This window comes from Mauremys mutica, chromosome 16 (genome assembly GCF_020497125.1).
Source record: "Mauremys mutica isolate MM-2020 ecotype Southern chromosome 16, ASM2049712v1, whole genome shotgun sequence".
Classification (NCBI taxonomy): Eukaryota; Metazoa; Chordata; order Testudines; family Geoemydidae; genus Mauremys; species Mauremys mutica.
The window spans coordinates 26,622,193-26,631,838 of NC_059087.1; the positions used below are offsets into that span (position 1 = coordinate 26,622,193).

At 50.8% G+C, this 9,646-nt stretch overlaps 1 long non-coding RNA gene across 1 annotated transcript; it reads left to right on the forward strand.

Annotated features, from left to right (window-relative positions):
- Positions 1-1,002: 1,002 nt before the first annotated feature.
- LOC123350817 lies at positions 1,003-8,842 on the forward strand. The gene is made up of 3 exons (XR_006573843.1): positions 1,003-1,177; positions 1,736-1,863; positions 7,420-8,842. It is a non-coding gene; the product is annotated as an uncharacterized LOC123350817 (long non-coding RNA).
- Positions 8,843-9,646: the final 804 nt, after the last annotated feature.

A 9,646-nucleotide genomic window follows, 5' to 3' on the forward strand; every position in this document is an offset into this window, starting at 1 on the left:
TGCAGGTCTGGTCTGAGAAGCATCAGCAGATCTCCATGTGATCCTAGAGCCATGGGCACAGGCAGAGAAGCAAGGCGGCTGGGATCCCAGACAAATGGGGCGAAAATCAGCCTTTCCCTACTCTCTATTCTTTTACCCTTTCTAAAGTGTAGGCAACAAACTCCATTTAAAGACGGCAGAGCAATGCATTCTCCCCATGGGGCCTGGGTGGGTGGGTGGAACACCCACCTCGCTGCAATCATAGGGAAGATCCCCAGCCCCCTATCCTTAAGGCCAAACCCAGAGCACGGGTAACCTCCTAATTCCAAGCACAGTGAATGGCATTGAGCTAACAGAGCAAGGACCTGGGCTGATTCTTCTCTGAACTGAATAAGAATCCAGGCCAAAAGCATTCAGATCCCTAATGGCAACTGTGCATTACCCCTAGTTTGTAATGTATTAGGAAAACCCACAGAAACAATCCCCCTGCCACCCCAAGCATCGAACAAGACATGGGAGTTCTTTCTTATTAAGCTGGTTCCAATCCCAGGTTGGATATGAGGAGTAGAGTGGAGGCCATCCCGAAGCCTGACCCCAGCTCAGCAGTTCTGTGGGTGAGGGAGCCCCCTTGTGTAAGCAGACATGTGGAGCAGAGATAACAGACAAGGAATCATCTTTCTAATGGGCACAGACTTTGCATAACCCCAGTGGGGCCAAAATCTCCCCCATGGCAATTAACCAGTCATATGGAGGGGAGGGCAAGCACCTGGAGATACCCCTGAGGATCAGTCATTTAAATGTACAGCTGCGTTCCTCCCAGCACCTCTAGGGATTCTGGTAGAATCGTATGAGTGCAGCAAGCTCCCTGTGGTGGGGTGTACCGGCTCCACACTGGAGCAGAAGGGGTTAAAGCAGTGCTCTTAGTGCCAGAAGCCACGCCCCCTGACCCTGCTGAGCATGCTCCACCTGCTGCCGCAGTATAAAGGGGAGCAGCCTAGGTCAGTCTGGGCTGGTCCCTGACAAGGAAGAATGCACCTTTCTGGTGCCAGGTGAGGCATAGCCAGGCTCCCAGACCGTGGGAGTTGGAGATGCCCAGGCAGGGGCACAAGTGCTTGCAGACACCCCAGGGAGATTGCAGTTGCCACCTGAGGATCCCAGAGACTCTGAAGACACCCTGACTTCAACTGCAGGAGTCATGGTAGGATGTAGCCCAGGGAGGGACTGGCCAGTGTCCTGGCAGCAGTTGGTGTGTTGCAGGTGGATTCCCCACCAACATAGTGGTGAACCCATTTGCCACTACCAGGGCCCTGGTGGAGCAGGGAGGGCCTGGTCTTCCCCCTCCCCCCAACCTGGCTGTCCCCTTTAAGAGGTAGCCCACTGAGCCACCTCTGACTCTGGCCTATGCTTCCCTGCAGCCTAGGGGAGGCCAATTAGCTTTAATGGTGGGTCTGCCCCACCCCCAGGGCGATGGGGTGTATTGGCCCTGTGAGATTTCCCTTTTCTTCTCTTCCTGTGGTTCCCCCTTCCTCCTCCCTGCACATCCCTTTAATACTGAAGGGCTTTCTGCAGCTGATAACCCCCCTGCCCCTCTGTGTTCCCCAGGGTGCATCTATAACAGGGTGCTGGTGTAACAACTAGGTGGCTGCCTAGGGTGCCAAGATTTTGGGGTGCCAAAAAGTGGTGTCTGGCATCATGGGAGTCAGCTGAGCGGGGCAGGGTGGGGACTGAGGCCTCAATAACAAACCTGCCCCCGCAGTGAGGGGCGCCACTCAGGACAGTCAGTGGGAGCCTGCGGCGGAGCAAGGAGGAGACAGCTGGGCACGGCGACCAGCGTGGCTGAGCGATGGAGCCATTGGGGGAGACGTGACATGGTCCTGAGCTCAGGTGAGCTTTGCCCTCCAATGTGCTGCACCTGGGGCCTGCTGCAGCTGCCTCCTGGGGTGAGGGAAAGTGAAACTAAACCCCACAGTGTGACGGAGGGGAAAGGGCTGGCACAGGTGCTGCTTCTGAACACTGACACACACAAACCCCGGTGGCACTGTGCCAATGCGGGGAGCTGGCCCTGCTCCCTGGGAGAGTCAAGCTCTGCCCTCCTTGCCCTGGGTTGCCCCTGGAGGGCGAAGTACTCAGAGCCTGGGAACGTTTAGAGATCCTGCGAGCTGGGGGCAGTCTCAGCCTCCTCCTTGCTCATAGGTTCCCTTGGGCTAGAAGGGACCGTTGTGATCATCTCCTCAACCCCCTTGTATTAATTCTAACGAACAATGCCACATTATGCAGTATTTGTTTTTGAAAGTTTATAATAAGTGATGCTCCGGGGGCGCAAGGTGGAAGTTTTGCCTAGGGCGCAAACGATTCTTGCACCGGCCCTGTCTATAACCAGAGGTGCCTTTGGAATTTGCCTTTTTAGCCCCAGCTGCAGCAATGGGAACTGCAACACAGCTTGTGGGGATGGGGATGCAAGGCTGCTGCTGTCATCTCATCCCAATCTGCAGTGGATATTTGTGCTTGGTGTAAAAGGCCTCCAGGCTGATAATCTCTATCCTGCATGGGAGCGGTGGAATAGCTGCAGGTCATGACTGAGGGGCACTAACAGAGCTGTGAGGAGTTTAGCTGGATTAAGACCTAGGCAGTATGTGCCCCTGCCTGGGGCTCTAGCTCCTGGAATCATGTGATAAGATCAGAATCTCAGCTTTCATTTAAAAAGTAGCTGTGTTTCTAGCACTCATGGAAGCAAAGAAGGGATTGGAGCCATGAACCTAGTGTATCCAATGCCTTCCTGAGTCTGAAGACAGCCTGAAACAATAGGTTCAAGAGTTGTGAACTGCCCCAGTCATCTTAAGGGAAACCTGCTGCCACCCCAAGGTGTTGCCAGGCCATGGTGTGGTTGTCTATAGGAAGTCCCACTGGGGGTGTACTGAGAGCCCTCAATGGCACATGTTGCAGTTTGGGACTGAGGGGCACTGGATGAGCTGTGGGAGCTGATCCAGAAATGGAGTGGCAGGTGGGTGCTGCAGGAGATAACAGTGCACTGGCCTAATGGCATTTGGTGCTCCAGAGCCAAATGCAGGAGAGTGGTGAAGTTCAGACTTGTTCTGAGGTGCATTGGCAGAGTTGTAGCGGTTTGCACGACTGGACTAGCAGAGGGTGCTGCAGCAAAGATGCATCGACAGATCTGCAGCACAGTTGGAGCAGGAGGACAGGGGCTAGGACTGACCTCGCAATGGGATTGCGCTATCTAGGGCAGGACAGGAAGAGCAGGGCATGTCAGGTCAAGATTGAAGTGCATAGTCAAAGTGGAGGGGTGGCCCACTGCACTGTGCCAGGTTGTAAACCACCTGATTCTCCTTCATGCGCACCAAGTTCACCCTTTATTTTTTAAAGGTACATTTTAAAAGCTGTTTGCCCTTTGAGATCGCCGGGAGGTGATCCCTTGGATGCTCTCGGCTCACAGCCTGCAGGGCTAAATAAGAGTATTCAACCCATCTGCCTGTTGAATGGGGAATTCTTCTAGCTTTGAAATCTGCCCTTAACCATGATTTATTTCCTGAGAAATTTAACATTGTAATGAGCTCTGAGACAGTGCTGGGGAGGGAGAGGAATTTTGCAAAGCATCCCAGGAGAATCTATTGGGCAGGGGGAGGCCCTTAAACAACCAGCATTTCTGTTGAGCTGCAGAGATGAGTGGAGCAATCCCAAGGGGCTGGCTAGGCCAGTCTTTGAAGTGGATTATGAAAATTTTAAAAAGAGCAAAGACGTGTTTAATAACTCCCCCCTGCCCCAAAAAGTCACTTCTAACCAAAGGCAGACAGGCAATCAAACCTTTAACAAATCCTCATGTGTGAAATGTAAAATATTCCAAAAGGTACCATGTACACAGGCTTGGCAGAATTCAATTTGTACTTGTTATAACTTTGGATAATATCAATATTTATTTTAAAGCAGTCTTAAACTTGTTAAGTATCAGAGGGGTAGCTGTGTTAGTCTGGATCTGTAAAAGCAGCAAAGAATCCTGTGGCACCTTATAGACTAACAGACATTTTGCAGCATGAGCTTTCGTGGGTGAATGCCCACTTCGTCGGATGAAAGCTCATGCTGCAAAACGTCTGTTAGTCTATAAGGTGCCACAGGATTCTTTGCTGCTTTAAACTTTTTATTTTTTAAAATTTCACAATTGGGGGGAATTACTGGGGGCAGGCAATTATTTGAATCTCAGTGTCTACTGCTATTAAAAAGTTAAAGCTCTATCACCATTGAACAAATTGTCAACATCATATGTCCAAATACAAACTAAACATCCTGAACTCAAACTCGACTAAGTTCTCAAGCAACATTTTTCTTTCTTTGCCTATCTGTAAATGCTGATGATTGTCGAAGGGATATTTTTTCATCAGTTTGTGCATGTATGGGGAAATTGGATGTTTACTGACACTCACCAATAAAAATCTAACCCTCTTAAGCCTAGGTATACAAATGATCCATTGAAAAGATACATGCATCAAGGGGATGGATAGATAAGTGGACAAACTACCACTAGGGTATTACCCCTGGATCACTCAGGAGGGGTGAGAAGGAAAGTAGAAAAGGGCAGGTGGAGGGAGAGGAAGACAGAAGGAAGAGGAATCCTAGAATATCGGGGTTGGAAGGGACCTCAGGAGGTCAGCTGGTCCAACCCCCTGCTCAAAGCAGGACCAATCCCCAACTAAATCATCCCAGCCAGGGCTTTGTCGAGCCTGACCTTAAAAACCTCTAAGGAAGGAGAAGCAAGTCTATGAAATAGAACCACAGCAAGAGGAACAAGATGAATGAGACAGTCTGAGGGAGAGAAAGAGACAAGGTTATTGTTCTCTCACCTTGTTTGCTTTCCTTTTGGATTCCACTTGTCCCCTGGTGACTATACTGTTGCACTAGCTCATTGTATGGCCTGCAGAACAGTTTTCCACTTCTAAACTACAGTGGCCTTTGTTATGGAGGGGGAGGCCAGCGCAGCAGCTAGGACAAAGCCCTACCTGGCAGCCAAAATGTCTAACACATTGGGACAGGCTTGAACTACCAAAGTTGGAGCCGAATTGCAAAGTGCAGGGGGATGGGTGTTTGGATTTGTGTTGTGGGGGTAGGCCTGTCTCTAGTTTAATGCAGTAGAGCCAAAGTCTGATCTCTCTGACTTGTGTGCAAAGCAGGAGTGACTAGCTTCAGTAGTTACTCCTGCTTTGCACACAAGTTCCCTTGGTGTAAGGGAGATGAGAATCAGGCCCATAGCTTTTTGTCCTTTAAGGTAGTTTCCTCCTCTAGTGCCCATCTAACGCCTATTTCCTGGAGCTGTGGTTTTCAACCTTTTTCCATTTGCAGGCCCCTAAACAATTTCAAATGGAGGTACAGGCCCCTTTGGAAGTCTTAGACATAGTCTGAGGACCCCAGGGGTCTGCTGACCACAGGCTGAAAACCACTGGCCTAGAAAGTAATGACTGCACATGGGTCAAGGAAAGGGAGAACCAGTCTTTCCCCAGTTCAAGCAGTCCTTGTGCTCTGATCTCCAAATAAACTTGGATTCTCCTTAAAGCAGCAACAACTTAGGCCTCTGCACTGAAGGGATTGGTGGAGTCCCTGGTAAAGAAGATTAGATTGTCAGTTGTAGGTATTTCAATTATATATGCAACGTACAATAACACCCTTACCTTGTACTGCTCCCTGGCCTGTCTGATGCACAGTGGCCTACTGAGCCACTTCTGCCATCCAAGATACAGGCACAGCTCCCACTAAAATCCCTGGGAGTTGTGTGCGCCTATGATGGGCTGCTAGGGTTCCTAAGGCCCTGCACAGGGCTAATCTGCTGACTCATCCTGGCAGTCAGACTGCGTGGGCCTCAGTGCCATTCCAGGAGCATAAAAGTATCTGTGTAGCTGTTGCTAAATGCAACACACTAGAGAGGAGATCTAGCAAGGAGACTCTTTAGAAAGATCTTGCTCTTGTCCCTGCTGACTCTATCTTTTGTTGCTCTAAAGGTAAGAATAAAGGGAACCCCTTGGAAGGGAACATACATGCATGCGTCTGCACTAGGAGTGGAGTAGAGACTCTATTCACGTAGTGCCTGTCTGAGGGCAGGTTCTTACTTAGACTTTCCAAGGCTGAACTCCATGTTATAATTATTATTGTATTACCATAGCTCTAAGAATCCCTAGCTTTGGTCCAGGATTGCATTGTGTAGGCACAGTGAAAACACAGAACAAAGACTGTCCCTGCCTCAAGAAACTTCCATTGATTGGCTTCTTCACATTTGGATCTTGATCCCACCAGGTTCAGAGCAATCCAGTTCTGAGTTGGCAAAGCATTTAAGCATGTGAATACTACTTCCGTCAGGTTGATTCCTAGCTTTAGTACTTTGCTGGACTGGGGGCCAGATTACTTGGCACCTGGAAGGATCAAGAAGACCTGAATGAACATTGAATTGCTTTGGAATCTGTGAATCTGCTTGTTAATGTTCGGGTCGGTCATTATCCAGGAGACAATCAACAGACCACAGTGAAACTGGGTTAAGTTCAGACTTGCAAAATTGTCAAGAAAAGTCACCAGCCCCAGCACAGAATCAGCCCCTCACCTCCTTCACTTTTGGGAATGGGCTACAACTCCCCCCACACCTGAACATAAAGGTAAAGGGCATGTGGGAGGGAGGAGCGCAGCATTGGGGAGTCTAAGCCAATGCGGTTGTCCTAAATGGCTGCATCCCTACAAATGCCACCTTGTTAGAATTCCTGAGAGAACTTTCCATGGAGGGCTTGGAACCAAGCCGCCCTTGCTGACCACCTCACACAGGGCCGCCCAGAGGATTCCGGGGGCCCGGGGTCTTCGGCGGCGGGGGGGCCCTTCCGTTCCGGGACCCGCCGCCGAAGTGCCCCGAAGACCCGCGGCGGGACCCCCCGCCGCCGAATTACCGCCGAAGCGGGACCCGCCGCCGCCGAAGCGCAGCCCGGTCTTCGGTGGTAATTCGGTGGCGGGGGAGGGGGGGGTCCCTGCCGCGGGCCTTCGGGGCACTTCGGCGGCGGGTCCCGGAACAGAAGGGGCCCCCCGCCGCTGAAGACCGGGCTGCGCTTCGGCAGCGGCGGCGGGTCCCGCCCCGGCCCCAGCCTCTTACCCGAGCGCGTCTCCGGCGGGGCCTGAGCTCCGTCCCGCTCAGAGCCGCGTGGTGAGGGGGCGGGGCTGTGAGCTCCACGCCGAGCGGGGGCAGCTGCCCCGTCCCCTCCCCACGGCGCTCTGAGCGGGACAGAGCTCAGGGGCCCCGGCGGAGACTCGGCGCTTGATGCGCTGAGGCTCCAGGAGAGGGGCGGAGGCGGGAGCCTCCGCTCTTCTCTTGGGGGCCCCTGCAGAGCCCAGGGCAAATTGCCCCCTTTGCCCCCCCCTCTGGGCGGCCCTGACCTCACAGCAGCTTGGCTTGTATTGTCTCTTCAGGCGCTGTGGAATTTTCATGACGCCGTTGAGGGTGGCAACAGGAAACATGAGTTGTGAAGCAGTCACAGACAGCATAGGCTGTACCAGGCCCTTCATGTCTCCTCAGATGCTGTTAGCAAGGGGAGGAAGCACCTGTTCGGGGTCACCTGCTGGCTGCAATTCTCCTGTCCTCTGGCACTGGAATAGGGGGACCTTCCCCTATATTTCCAGACACTTGGCCTCCTGCAGATGCCCAGTCTGACTGCAAACCTGTGAAATAACTTCGGAGTGACACAATTTGCTGTAGGAAAATAGCCCGAGTCCAGCCTTCCCTCTCCTCCCACCTGCCTTCTCCTTCACTGCTGCAGTCTCCAGGAAATCCTGTAAATGATGAGATTGTTATTTATGGGCAGCAGGCAGTGGAGGCAATCCACCTTGGGACTCGACCAGTGAAAATCCCTGCAGGCAGCACTTGTGGGCCAGGGTGGAGAATGAGCCAGTCTCCTGCGTGTTTCTTGACTCTATCTACAGGCCCCGAATGGGACACAGAAGTGAAAGGCCACTGAATTATCTGCTAAATCCATTGCCTTGTTCAGCAGCTCAGTGGGCTGACTAAGCTCCTAACCAGCTTGTAAGAGAGGTGAGAACTAGCTTTGGAGTTGAGGCTGTTTCCAAGCTGAGCTATCACAGCTGCAAACCATTATTGGGGAACAGTTACACACACTAACTCTAGCCACCAATGTCCATACAACTTTATGGCCCTAATCCAACCATCTCATCTAATAGGTGACTATATAAACTGTGTTTAAGTAATGTGACCTGACAGGCAGTGCATTTCTTTGTGATTATAGCATGTGCCATACAGCACAAAGCTAAAGGCAATAATCCCCAAGAGATGTATTGCCCTGGGTGTCTAATTACTATTATGAAATGAATGTTTTCATTAACATGTAATTTCAAGAAACTGTGCATTCAAGCTATGATTATGATGTAACTGACAGCCAATCAAAAGCTCCAGTCCTATGAAGGTTGCAAAAGCCGTTTATGCATCATGTAAAAACACATACCGCATGGGTTAAGGTTAATGATATCCGGTTTGCAAATATTTATTTCTGCAGCCAGGTGATATATGGGACCCTTGTGTGATGAGCAGCATTTCATTTTCAACTTGGAGCAGCTCACCTGCTCCCTGCTTACTCATCCACCTCCTCAGCCAGGGCTAATTAACACATGCCAAACTCTGAGCAGCTTTCAGGCTCCCAGGTAAGAACAAATGCCACAAACAATTTATTCCCTCCCTTGGGGGAAATGAGGAATAACCCCTCTGCCCCCCTCACTAAAAAAAAAGAAGCAACTATTGCCCTGGTCCAGGTTGGGCAATATTCAGTGGTGGACCAACAACAGTTTTAAGGTCTGATATCTTGCGACCCATCAGGGCTAGAAATACCTGCAATATCCTATTGAGGACCCAGGCGTCCTGCTTTCTAACATCTAGCTTTTCTGGGTTGTGAAATCACAAACTGTAAAACTGACAGCCTCATGGGGGGGCCAATTCTGCTCTCAGATCCATGAGCACGGCTCTCATTGAAGTCGATAGGTGGAAGTTCAGTGTAACTGAGCGTGTAACCAGGGCCATAGGGTTTTAAGTTATTCATATTAAAGATGAAATTCATAGAATCATAGAATCTCAGGGTTGGAAGGGACCTCAGGAGGTATCTAGTCCACCCCTCTGCTCAAAGCAGGACCAAACCCAACTAAATCATCCCAGCCAGGGCTTTGTCAAGCCTGACCTTAAAAACCTCTAAGGAAGGAGATTCCACTACCTCCCTAGGGAACCCATTCCAGTGCTTCACCACCCTACTAGTGAAAAAGTTTTTCCTAATATCCAACCTAAACCTCCCCCTCTGCAACTTGAGACCATTACTCCTTGTTCTGTCATCTTCTACCACTGAGAACAGTCTAGATCCATCCTCTTTGGAACCCCCTTTCAGGTAGTTGAAAGCAGCTATCAAATCCCCCCTCATTCTTCTCTTCTGCAGGCTAAACAATCCCAGTTCCCTCACCCTCTCCTCATAAGTCATGTGTTCCAGCCCCCTAATCATTTTTGTTGCCCTCCGCTGGACTCTCTCCAATTTATCCACATCCTTCTTGTAGTGTGGGGCCCAAAACTGGACACAGTACTCCAGATGAGGCCTCACCAGTGCTGAATAGAGGGGAATGATCACTTCCCTCGATCTGCTGGAAATGC